This window comes from Coffea arabica, chromosome 2e (genome assembly GCF_036785885.1).
Source record: "Coffea arabica cultivar ET-39 chromosome 2e, Coffea Arabica ET-39 HiFi, whole genome shotgun sequence".
In the NCBI taxonomy this organism is placed as follows: Eukaryota; Viridiplantae; Streptophyta; class Magnoliopsida; order Gentianales; family Rubiaceae; genus Coffea; species Coffea arabica.
The window spans coordinates 67,128,960-67,142,830 of record NC_092313.1 but is presented as its reverse complement, the minus strand read 5'-3'; positions in this window follow the sequence as shown (position 1 = coordinate 67,142,830).

The following is a 13,871-nucleotide window of genomic DNA, read 5'->3' as shown; positions in this document are numbered from 1 at the left end:
CTTCCAGAAAGTCAAAATTGGCCAGTGGGAACTTACAAAGTACCCTAAAGGTACAGGTCTACATTTCTATAGCCAAGAGGAAGGTAATTTAGAAGACATCCAGCAGGATATCTTAAATAACCTCTGGAATAGCAGAAATAGCACTGATAAAGTTAGAAATCTTAATATCTTGGCATTTTATTTTAATAATCTTTCGAAACAAAGTTTTTCAAATTATGTAGATGGAAGTACTTTAATAAGATTTTCATCATTAAGAGAAAGACCAGAATCATCTTATTTATGGTTACCAGCTAGACGTTCAAATTATGAGTCAACTAAAGTTAATTTTCCTATGGAAAGTACCTCAAATTTTAAATATAAGACACCTATACCAGAAGTTATAAATCAAAATCAATCAGATTATTCCCCAACTCATTCACAAATGAAAGGAGAAATAAATGTTATAAGTAAACCATATAAAATAAATCATAAATATTTAAAAGAAGATTTTGAAGATGAAGAAAATACCGAAAAAAGAATTTGGTTTTTTCAACTAGAATCAGAATATAAAGAAAAATTGATATTAGAATGGAAAGAAGAATTAGAAAAAAGAAAATTTGATTTTCCTTTCTTTACGTGGTTATCATTTTATATTTCAAAAATAGGGATAAATGATGTTTATAATACCCCACAAATAAATGTTCAAACTAATTTATATAAAACTTGGAAATTAAAAGATGATCAAATACTAACATCAATACACCCTCCATTACAAGAAGTAAAAATTAATATAGGACAAGGAGAAATTATAGCCTCACCTTTTAAAAAGGGAAGAGAAGCAGAATCGAGTACAAATAACTCAATAAATTTAGAAGATTTTAAAAAAGTTTATCGGCAAAATCCTCACTAGCAATCTTAGAAGAAAGAATCCCTTGTATTACTTTCAATCTTTCCTACCTACTCTCACCTACTCATATTAAGTTTTCAAAGTCATTGTACAACTTTGTCAAAGTTTGAATAAAGGATTCAAGAGCAAGACTTCCGTGTGCAACTCAAAGCTTTCATTGTAAGTCCTTATAATTTCTGAATATTGCAAGTCTCAATCAATTACATGCAAGTTTATTTTACCCTGGGTTAGAAGTGGTATCAGAGCCACACCCCTGTTTAAAGAGCATACGCATATTTAAACTTTGCATTTACATTTACTTTATTTGAATTACGTTTCTATTTTGACTTGGCTATTTCATGCATTTATATTACATATTTTATTAAATTTTTACTGAAAACGTTGGTAAGACTTGATGCCTTGTTAGACCGTTGGTAAGTCCAGGATAGGATGTTCCAGGCATAGTGCTCGGTTGTTCCCGTCTAAGTAAAATTTAATTAAATATTAAGCATGGCTGCATTTCTTAGACAATTAAAAATAGGATCTAATTCAAAGCAAGATAATGTAGTTCAAAGTCATGAATATCATATGCCTATAAACAATTCAGATTGGACAATCCCAGAAGAAAAAATTGAACACATTTATAGAATTGGCCCTTTAGATTTCAAAACAGCTTTATCAGTTAAAACTCATGAAGAAACAATATCTATGCAAGAAGAATATCAAACCATACAATTATTAAATCATAGTACAATTCAAAAATATTTAAGTAAAGGATATCGTTATATTCATATAGGATTAATACAAATTGCTGTAAAACCCTTATTCCATCTAGGAGTTGATGCTCCCATATATCTAGCCTTAAGAGATACTAGACTCAAAAGATATAAAACTTCTTTACTTTCTATGATTCAAACAAATGTATCACAGAATGATCCTACTTCTTTTTGTTTTGATCCATATTTTATTTGTAATCTTAATTCTGAACATAATATTAATCCTTTTTTTTTCACAAAAGCAAATAATTGTCCAAAAGTAATATTTTCGAATGAAATTACATCTGTTCCCATTTCCTTTTGTAAATTATCCATTATCCTTTGAGAAAATAAACTTGGTAATCCTGTTATGAATCTTTCTTTCCAGAATGAAGCATTACAATCTGGTCTTCTTAATACATTTGTTAAAAACATATCTTTATACCATCTAAAATCTGATAATGTTGGGCATCTTAAATTTGTTAAGAATGTTTTATTTGAATTTAATTCTTCTTTAGGATTTCCTATAAAATACATTACTATTGTTACTATTAAAAATTCTGCAGCATCTGACTGTATTTGAATATTTCCTTGATCATCTTCTATTTCTTGTGTATGATCTAATATTGATAATTTATCTTGTAATGTTAAAGCATTATCCCACCAATTCTTTAATTATCCAGTAAATCCTGAGACTAATAAAGTTGCAATATTTCTTTCTTGAATATTTTTAATTTTATAGGCTAATCTCGCCATTCCCATTTCTTGCAAATTATTTAATACTTCATATTCTGTTTTCTATCCCAAAAAGCATTAGGAATGTCTGCACAAATTTCTTTTTTAAATAATATAGAACATTCTTGTCTTAATTTAGGAAAGAAATCTGCTATATAATTTAAGCATCCTAAAAATCTTTGTAATTGATTTTTCTCTTTTATCTCATCTGGAAATTTAGTAGCGAATTCTAAAGCTCTATTTATTGGCTTTATTGTTCCTTGATATATATTAAGTCCTAAAAATCTTATTTTTGTTTGAAATAATTTCATTTTTGGAGCAGAAATAACTAATCCATTTTTCTTAACTATTTTTAGAAATATACTTAAATGTTTAAAATGTTGTTCTAATGATTCTGAAAATATTAATACATCATCTATATAGACTATGCTGAATGAACTATAAGGATTGAAAATATCATTCATTATATTTTGAAATTCTGATGGTGCATTTTTTAATCCAAATGGCATAACTTTCCATTCATAATGTCCAAAAGGTGTTGTAAATGCTGTTTTGTATCTATCTTTTGGATCTATTAATATTTGCCAATATCCTGATTTCATATCAAATTTTGAGAATATTTTTGCATTAAATAATCTATTAAGCAAATCTTTTTTGTTGGGAATAGGATATCTAATCCATTGTAAAACTTTGTTTAAAGGTTTATAATTTATTACTAATCTTGGAACTCCTCGTTCTTTTTCAGCTTGATTCATTACATAAAATGCAGCACAGCTCCAAGGTGATTTTGAAGGAGTTATTAATCCTTTATCTAGTAATATTTTTATTTCTTTTTTACAAAATTCTAATAACTCAGAATTCATTTGTATTGGTCTAGCTTTTGTTGGAATAGTTTTTTCATTAAAATCTTTTTCATAAGGTAATTCTATTGTGTGTTGTTTCCTATCCCAAAAAGCATTAGGAATATCTGCACAAACTTCTTTTTGTAATAATTTTTCTAATTCTGATATTCTTTTTTGTATTTTAATATCATTTAATTGTTCTTCAATTTTTAGATAAGATTTTTCTTCTTTAATATAGCTTATTTGTTGTTGTACTTTGGTAATAGTGTTTATTGTTTTATATATCGAAGATGTTTGTAATGTATGTAATTGTTTTACTTGTATTTTAAGATTATTAATCTCTGTTTGAAGGTCTTTAGTAGTTTCTTTTTTCATTATATTAATATTTGGATATTTATCTATTAATTTCGAAATGCTAAAAGGTTCTATTATTTTAGGCATTTTATCTTCTTGAATAATTAGACTTTTTAATCTTTCTAAATATTCTTTTTTAGCTATTGGATCATCAATCTTTTCTATTATATCTAGCAAAAATTCTTTATCTTCTTTTTTAGTTATAACATTTATATATTTTGGAGTACAATTGCAGTTTTCTTCACTATCTGAACTAGAGATATCATTGTAATAATCATCTTCTGTACTTTGTTCTTTTTCATTTATTAATAAGTTTATTAGTTTATTTTTAATTTCTTCTTCGTTAGAACATATTTCTGTAATTTTTTCTTTTAATCTACATTTGTTTGCTTTATGTCCTATTTTACCACATTTATAACAAACAATTTTCTTTTTAATGAATTTCTTTCTTTTAGTTGGTTCATTTTCCTTAGGTTTTTTATATCTTATTTTCTTAGAATATTTTTTAATTTTCTTTTTGTATGCTGATGGTGATTTAATTCTTTTAATTCCAAATGCATCACAAAATGATCCTACTTCCTTTGTTTTAGAACTATATTTTATTTGTAATCTTAATTCTGAACATAACATTAATCCTTCTTTTTTGACAAATGCAAATAATTGTCCAAAAGTAATATTTTCAAATGAAATTACATCTGTTCCCATTTCTTTTTGTAAACTATCCATTATTCTTTGTGAAAATAAACTTGGTAATCCTGTTATGAATCTTTCTTTCCAGAATGAAGCATTACAATCGGGTCGTCTTAATACATTTGTTAAAAACATATCTTTATACCATCTAAAATCTGATAAGGTAGGACATCTTAAATTTGTTAAAAATGTTTTATTAGAATTTAATTCTTCTTTTGGATTTCCTATGAAATACATTACTATTGTTACTATTAGGAATTCTGCAGCATCTGATTGAACTTGAATGTTTCCTTGATCATCTTCAATTTCTTGTGTGTGTTCTAGTATTGATAATTTGTCTTGTAATGTTAAAGCATTATCCCACCAATTCTTTAATTGTCCAGTAAATCCTGAAACTAATAATGTTGCAATATTTCTTTCTTGAATATTTTTAATTTTATAAGCTAATCTTGCCATTCCCATTTCTTGTAAATTATTTAATACTTCATATTCGGCTTTGCCATCTATATTCCATTCATATATTGAATCTCCATCATATTTAGTAGTTCTAAATTTTGATCTTTCTTCATATTGAATATCTGGAGGACTGATCTTTCTTCATATGGAAGTCATCTAAAATTGGTTTTCTCAGAATTTATTAAACATGGAATAATAATCAGTAATAAAAAAGTACAATTTTTTAGAAAAAATATAGAATTCTTACGAACCGAAATAGGACAAGGAAAAATAAAATTACAACCACATATTTGCAAAAAGGTTTTAGAATTTCCAGACAAAATAGAAGAAACAAAGAGACTTCAACAATTCTTAGGACTATTAAATTATGCAAGACCTTTTGTTAAAAATTTAAATCATCTGGTAGCACCATTATATAATAAAACCTCTTTAAAGGGACAAAAATTCTTTAACAAAGAAGACATCAAGCTAATACAAGAAATTAAACAAACAATAAGCAATTTACATGATCTAAAATTACCATTAGATACGGATTACTTGATAATAGAATGTGATGGCAGTAGTACCGGATGGGGAGCAGTTCTTTTTGCAAAACCAAATAAGTATAGCAGTAAAAATAGTGAACAAATCTGTAGATATACTAGTGGAAAATATAAGGAAAAAGGCAATAGGAGTAGTATAGATAATGAATTATTAACAGTAAAATATAGTTTAGATAATTTGAGACTTTTTATAATCAACAAATCCGAAATAACTATTAGAACAGATTGTGAAGCAATAAAAAAGTTTTTTGATAAACATAATGAAAAACGAAGTTCTACTAGGAGATGGTTAAATTTTGTAGATAGTATTGTTGGTAATGGATATAAAGTATTTTTCGAACACATTAAAGGTAAAGATAATAGTTTAGCAGATTTTTTATCACGACTGTTTAACAATTCTTCTGATCTCTCAGCAGATGGCATATAACTTCCAGAAAGTCAAAATTGGCCAGTGGGAACTTACAAAGTACCCTAAAGGTACAGGTCTACATTTCTATAGCCAAGAGGAAGGTAATTTAGAAGACATCCCGCAGGATATCTTAAATAACCTCTAGAATAGCAGAAATAGCACTGATAAAGTTAGAAATCTTAATATCTTGGCATTTTATTTTAATAATGTTTCGAAACAAAGTTTTTCAAATTATGAAGTAGTAAAAAGAAAAAGCACCTGGAATATATTCCAAATGGATTTCCGTTATAGAACAAATAAATCATTTTCGTAATCCTTTATGGAAAGCATTTCATAGCATACATGAAGCACTAGAATTCGCTAGGCAAAATATAGGAACAACATTTTATGTAGATCCTAAGGCTAGCATGGACAGCATGAGGGCTCCAGTATATCAAAATACAGATGCCCCTAGTAGCAGTAGAAATTATCAATATGCATTAGAAAAAGATAACACAAATAGAATAGAATTTTGTAGACATTGCAAGAGCATGGAGCAAGCTCTTAGAAGTTTAAATTTAAAGTGTAGAAATTTTGAAGAAGAAGACTTTTCTCAAAAAGAAAAAATAAAATCCTTAACTGAACAGCTTAAAGAAATGTATAAGATCTCAGGCTCACAAGGAGATACTATTCTCTCACAAATTTCTGAGATTGGGGAGCTCAAAGGAAGGCTGTCTTATACAGCATCTCATATGGCCAGTTCTTCATCCAGCCCAATAAAACAACCAATTTTTATAAAAGAAAAGCCCATTTCAGAAAGACCATTTGAATTTCTTAAGCCCAGAATATTCTTTAAACCATATCACCTACTTGGTTTCCTCCCTTTGCATATCCAAGAAATTATTAGCCAAAAAGCCCAAACCCAATATTATTCAAAATTAATAACAGTTCAACAATATTTTTGTGACATAGCAAAAGATCCAATTAGAAATACAGCAGCCATTAGACTAAATCCATCTTTTTTCATAGACCCAGAAAAACATTGCCCAAACAATCCAGAAGCCTGTGATCACCAGAAAATAAATAACCATTGTATACATACACTCAGTAATTTTTTCCTCAGAGCCACTATTATCTTATCAAAATATTCATCCCCAAAGATACTGAGAGTAAATGGGGAAAGAGTTATTTTAACACCACAATTTCTTATGGATGCCGGATTCCTGGAAAAAATTATTGTTACAAATCCAGAAGATACTCATTGTCTTGGAACTCATCTCGGATACTTCATCAGAAAAATGTTAGACTATGGACAGTGGGCAACTGTACATATCAAATCCGCGCCGACAGAATGGATAGGACTTTTTGATATAGAACCAGCAATACATAGAATGATGATTACAGTCAGCAATATACCACCAGCAAAGAGAACGACAGAAGAACTAGAGAAAATCAGTAGCAGTCTAGTGGAATGTCCATTAGAATTAAAAGAACAATTGATAAATGCTAAAATGATCCAATTAGCTTATAGACATTTCATAGATCAATGGGAAAATGGAATTAGATTAGTATATGAAAATAAGATACAAAAGATTTATGTCCCATATAGGTTTAAGTTAGAAAAAGATTTCACTATAAGTACCAATTATCCAGAAGTCTTTAAAAATATTTGGAAGGATAGTATATGAACACAGGAGCAAAGCATTTGGATATCGAAGCAGATGAAGAATATAATGATGATCATTATTGGGAAACAATGGGACCAGAAGAAATGAGCAACATCGAAAATATGATGGAAGGATAATTTTTCGGCCATCTTGTCTAAAGCTATATTGTATAGATCGGTCATAAAGTTGATAAAGCTTTTATTAGTTGTCGGCCACATTGTATAGTCTGGCTATATTGATTTAATGTTTTTAGAATCTATGCATAGATCGGTCATAAAGTTGATAAAGCTTTTATTAGTTGTCGGCCACATTGTATAGTTTGGCCATATTGATTTAATGTTTTTGGAATCTATCGTCACGGATTTCAGTAGGTCTTAAGTCCGTAAAGTTATCCTGTCATATCCACGGATTTTGAGTCAAAAATTTTAAGTCCGCACAGTTTGCACAAGAAGTCTATAAAAGCATACGTCCCAAACCAATGTTGGGTACGATGCACCTTCATCCTGTAAATTAAAGCATCCAAAATAAAACTCCAAACTTCTTCATACGATCTTTAGCAGCTCTTACAGTCTTTAGTTCTCTCATATTGCTAGCATAAGACGAAAGAGAAATAAGAAAGTAGAGATTTAAGCAACCAACCCTAGATTAAATCCAAATTGCCGGAAACTCTGAAAAAGATACCTTGGTTTTAGATTCTTAAAAGACCAAAAGACGGTGTAATACCCATTAAAGCCTTTCAGTTGAAAAACAGGCGTCAGGGGAAGATCCGGTGAGGCAAAACTTCTAATCCCAAGATTCCCATTTTCATAGCATCGGAAGGGAAATTTGGATTTAAAGCAAGGAAGGTAAAATCTCAGTTATCTTTCTTAAAGTATCTAGTAGTCATCAAAATTCAGTTATTTTGATATTTTAATTCCTATATGAATTTTGAACCGCCTTTTCAACTTACATCCACTCCAGAAAACGCATACAGACTAGCATTAGAAACCCTCAGACAACCAGGTACATATTATTATTTTGAAAATTTTTTGGAGGAATTAGAAACAACAGACCAGTGTTTAGCACATATACAAATAGAAGCTTTCAGGTTATCTAAAGTAGCACACCACCATCCCGCTTTATTTCTTAAAAATTTAAGACAAGCAAAAGTAGATTTACTTTGGCATAGATACTCTGAATTAAAATCAATAGAAAGACAAAAATTAGAAGAACGAGAAAAATACAATAGTAAAAAGATCTCCTGTAACAAGATCTGTGGTATATCGGACTAGGCAAGATTGAGAGAAATAAGCACCGCTTCACTACACATTCTCTCCTCTGCTCCATGTATCAAAAGTCCGCACCATTATAACTTCGTGATAAAAAAGTTGGTATATCAACCCAAGAATATAGGGGGAAGAATCAGAAAACTAATTCTTTTGACAATATGGAGATAACTGGAGAAAGGCCTTTATACTCGTCACAAAGAATCCAAAACTGTTTAGAAGACGAAGAAATTAAAGAATATTTAGAGATAGAAAATTACGACACAATAGAAACTATTGTAAGTAATGAAAAATTATATAATCTGTTAGATACAGGACATAGAGATATAGATCAACTAATAAGTGAATTAGAAAAATTAGAAATTTTTGGAGAAGATCCAACAATTCATTGGGATAAAGACAAAACAGAATGTAAGTTAGATATTTTAAATCCAAATCTAAAAATTAGCACAACAAAGATAGAAGCTAGTAATGACGATCACTACAAGAATTTTGGTCATCAGTGACAACTACCTTTCGCCACAAAAAATCAAAAAGTCGTCACTGATGACCATTATTGACAACATTTCGGTTGTCGCTGGGTCGTCACTGAATCTCCGTCGGTAAAAGTAAACAGTGACAACTTTAAAGTCGTCAGTGAATAGAGAGTTTTTTATGACAATATAGGTCGTCAGTAAAGGCAGAAAGTATACAGTGACGACCCTAAAGTCGTCATTGAATAAAACTTTTTTATGACAACCTATATCATCAGTAAAAGCTATAAATCTAGTGACAACATCTTTTCTTGTCAATGGTGCATGAAGGAACGGTAGTGAGGGTATATGAGAATTAGTGACAACTTTGTTGTCAATAAACCCCTTATCAACTGTGACTACAGCCCCTTATCAATGGACAGTTTTGATTGAGTGACAATAACAATTGTCAATAAAGACTATTCTGCCTGAAAAAATACTACTCATTTACAGCACCTTACACATGATTTTCCTACTACAATAATATCTAAAAAATGAAAATATCGGCAATGTTTAATAAATAACAAACGTAGGCACCCGTTACAATAGAAAATGCCAGAATAACATATTAAATATTCAAATATCATAAATAAGTGCAACATCATAGTACAAATATTTTCATAAGTTTCAGTAGAACAAATACTACTCATAAGTCAAGGCTGCACTAAAAAACATATTCCAAGTCCCAAAACATTTTCTGTGCTACCGAAACATTTTCTAAACTTAAGACAGCACTATAACCACAGTTTTTGAGTCGACATGTAAGTCGTACTGCTAATTTTCTTCGAAACCTCCAAAATGAGCAATATATCTGCAATAAAGTAGTAAAGTTATTAGTAGATGATAGAAAAATTTAAATGGTGCATAGAAGACCTTGAAATCTGAATATACAGGATACAGGATACAGAATACAAAATAAATGACTAACAGTACAAAAACAAAGTTCATGGTCACAAAGAGAAAATGCTTTTTAAGATCAGTTAAGAGCAGTGCATAAAAACACTAATGAGTTATTAAATATTATGTGCGTGTGTGGTTCTGGGAATTTGGTTCAAAAGTTTTAGTAAACTTCCTCTCCTTCATTTGGGCCGCAAAGCAAGAATCAGTGCAAATAAAGACATTAGTATATCAGTTTAAGCTTCTTTAGATGTCGAGGAAGTAATTTACATCAGAATAGAGAATATGCCTGTAGCTAATGTATTTAATTCCGGGATTAAACACCGTATCATATTCATTAATCAATACCAACGTTATTGTTCCATAAGTTTAAAGTTCTTCTAGATTTGTCCAAGCAGTAGCTTTAAATCATCAGTAAGTCATGCAACCGTGTCAAGCTACATATGCGGCTGCAGAATTGACAGAGAATTATGATTTATGAATGTTCTACTCAAACTCTTGCCATGCGAGGGGGCGAAAAACACAAAATTGCAATTCAGACAACTCCAGCAAAATAAAAATGAAAACAAACATGTGAAATAAAGTTAAAATTCTAGTAGATTAAACAAATTAAACAAATTAAACAAATTCTAGTAGATCCAGTGAAAATGAAAAAGCAACGAAATGTCTTCATAGCAGAGATAATATTGATATTAACATAATAAATTTAATTGTCATCCAACTCCTATCCATGTTTTTTCAAAAGCACAGTTGATCCTAACACAAAAAAATATGCAACCATGATATTACAACAACACATATAATAAATATAGGAAATTAATCTTCCCTACAACAATAATAAAAATTAAACAAAATACAACACAGCTATTACTAAATTCAAACATGTCACAATGTAAGCATGTGAGGAGGCTGTACGTGTGCAATGCAAAACACAATGTAAGGCAGATAGGAATTAAAATAAGACTGTGTGCAATGCAAGACATAAACTCATCCTACAAGCTGAATAAGACTGTGTGCAATGCTTTTGGTCAACTTTAACCAAAAGCAAATTTAAGATGGTAACCTTGACTGAAATCAATTCTGGAGTCTTGTGAGATTTTCTTGGCAAGCACTACTGTATCCCAGGCCACACAGACAATGATCACCATATCAGCTTAGTTAGCAACATAGCCAGGGCCAGCTAATCAAACCAGAAGTTTCAGGGATGAGGAGGCAAAGTTTAAGCTGTGTAAGGTTCGATCAGTACAGTTTGGACAGAAGGGCATTCCATACCTGAATACCTATGATGGTCGTACCATTCGTTACCCAGACCCACTCATCAAGGCCAATGACACCATCAAACTTGACCTGGAGAACAACAAGATTACTGAATTCATCAAGTTTGATGTTGGGAATGTTGTCATGGTGACTGGGGGAAGGAACAGAGGTTGGGTTGGAGTACTCTAAAACATGGTAGGTCCATATACTTGATGTCATCATAAAAGTATATACACACAAGGCAGCTTGTAGTATACGTACATAAACAAGCTTGAATATAGGGAAGGGAAAAAGAGCAACCAGAAAGGAGAAATCCTCATTCCTCTAAATGCTAGGTGAAGAATCATGTCATGTTCTAATTTTCATACATGACAAACAAATTATTTCATTTTGTCTTCATTAATTAGATCTTGATCATCCAAAAATTTCACTTCATCCCCAAATGGAACCAACCACAAAGTCACACAAATGAAAAGCATTAAGTTTTCAGGACACTCACAAGAAATCACTTGCATGATAATCAGCCTACCATACAACTTATGATTAGATTTTAATATTCTTTTACAACTCAGTCAAATCATTTTTGAGCTTCCTATGGTGTGAAAGTGGTAGAAAATCAGATTGATAACAATATTAGAAGTAATGTAAGATCTTTAACTCAAGGACCAAAGCTTTTGACACATTGATGCATCACCAAAAATGAGTGTGAACACGATGGAGTCAACAACAAGAAAGAGTATGCTACAATATGAGAGTTGTAGTGCTTCATGTATGCTATGAAATACTTTCTTATTTCTCTTTCGCCTTATGCTAGCAATATGAGAGAGCTAAAGACTTGTAAAAAAAACTGCTAAAGAACGTATGAAATTCCTTTACTTGCCATAGCCTCTACTATTGGCTTTATTTCTACCTTATATCTGGTTTTACTACTATTTGTTAATCTTCCTATAAATCCGATACTTATTGTTAAATTATCTCGTTGAAAATTTTCATATCCTTTAGTTTGTATTCCTATTTCTAAATTTTTTATATCTTCTAAGGTTATCATAAAATCTGGGCTACAATAAAATATTCCTCCATTCTGATTCATGTCTACTTCTATACTGGCTATTAATGCATCTTCTACTTTTTTATGTCTCTTGTCTAATACTGCTAATAATACTTTTTTCCCCAATCCTTTTCTTGTTAGTCCTAGCAGTAATAGACACAGGAGCTAGTAATATAGTAATCCAACAAGAATTAATTCCAGAAAAATATTATGAAAAAGCATACCATATTAGAACGGCTAGACAAATGGATGGAAGTACATATACATATGATACAGCATTACATAATTCTTTATTGTTTTTTGAAATAGATAGCATACACTGTACACAACCATATCCTGTAACAGAAATATATATTAGAAGTTTTCCTTATCAAATGATATTAGGACTATCATTTATTTTACAGGCATATCATGGCATGATTCTTACTAGAACAGGATTAACATTCCTTAGAGAACATTTTTTACCATATAATACTTTTTTAACAAGCAATAAATTTAAAATAAATAAAGATAATAAATTTACAAGACTCTTAGGACTAGAAGAAAAAGATAATTGTAAATGTGATATAAAAGGTAGCTGTAAGAATGATTCAACCCAAGAATATAGGGGGAAGAATCAGAAAACTAATTCTTTTGACAATATGGAGATGACTGGAGAAAGGCCTTTATATTCGTCACAAAGAATTCAAAACTGTTTCGAAGACAAAGAATTTGAAGAATATTTAGAGATAGAAAATTATGACACAATAGAAACTATTTTAAATAATGAAAAATTATATGATCTGTTAGAAACAGGACATAGAGATATAGACCAACTAATAAGTGAATTAGAAAAATTAGAAATTTTTGGAGAAAATCCAACTATTCATTGGGATAAGGACAAAACAGAATGTAAGTTAGATATTTTAAATCCAAATTTAAAAATTAGCACAGCAAAAATAGAAGCTAGTAATGATGATATAAAAGAATTCGAAATGCATATAGCTGATCTAAATAAGTTAAAAATAATTAGAAGAAGTACTAGTCCACACAGAAGTGCAGCATTTATAGTTAAAAAACATAGTGAAATAGTTAGAGGAAAAAGTAGAATGGTAATAAATTATAAAAGATTAAATGACAATACTAAAGAAGATAGCTATGATATACCAGATAAAAATGAGTTAATAAATAGAATCCAATATAGATATATTTTTAGTAAATTTGATTGTAAGTCAGGATTTTGGCAGGTAAAAATGCATAAAGAAAGTATGGAGTGGACAGCTTTTACATGTCCTTTAGGACACTATGAGTGGTTAGTAATGCCTTTTGGGTTAAAAAATGCACCAGCCATATTTCAAAGAAAAATGGAAAATATTTTTAATAAATATAAAGATTTTGTCATAGTATATATAGATGATATATTAGTATTTTCAAAAAACAAAGAAGAACATGTAAATTGAAAAGGCGGTTCAAAATTCATATAAAATATCAGGATGATTAACTGGAATTTAAGAAATAAATGACTACTAGATACTTTAAGAAAGATAACTGAGATTTTACCTTCCTTGCTTTAAATCCAAATTTTCCTTCTGATGCTATGAAAATGGGAATCTTGTGAT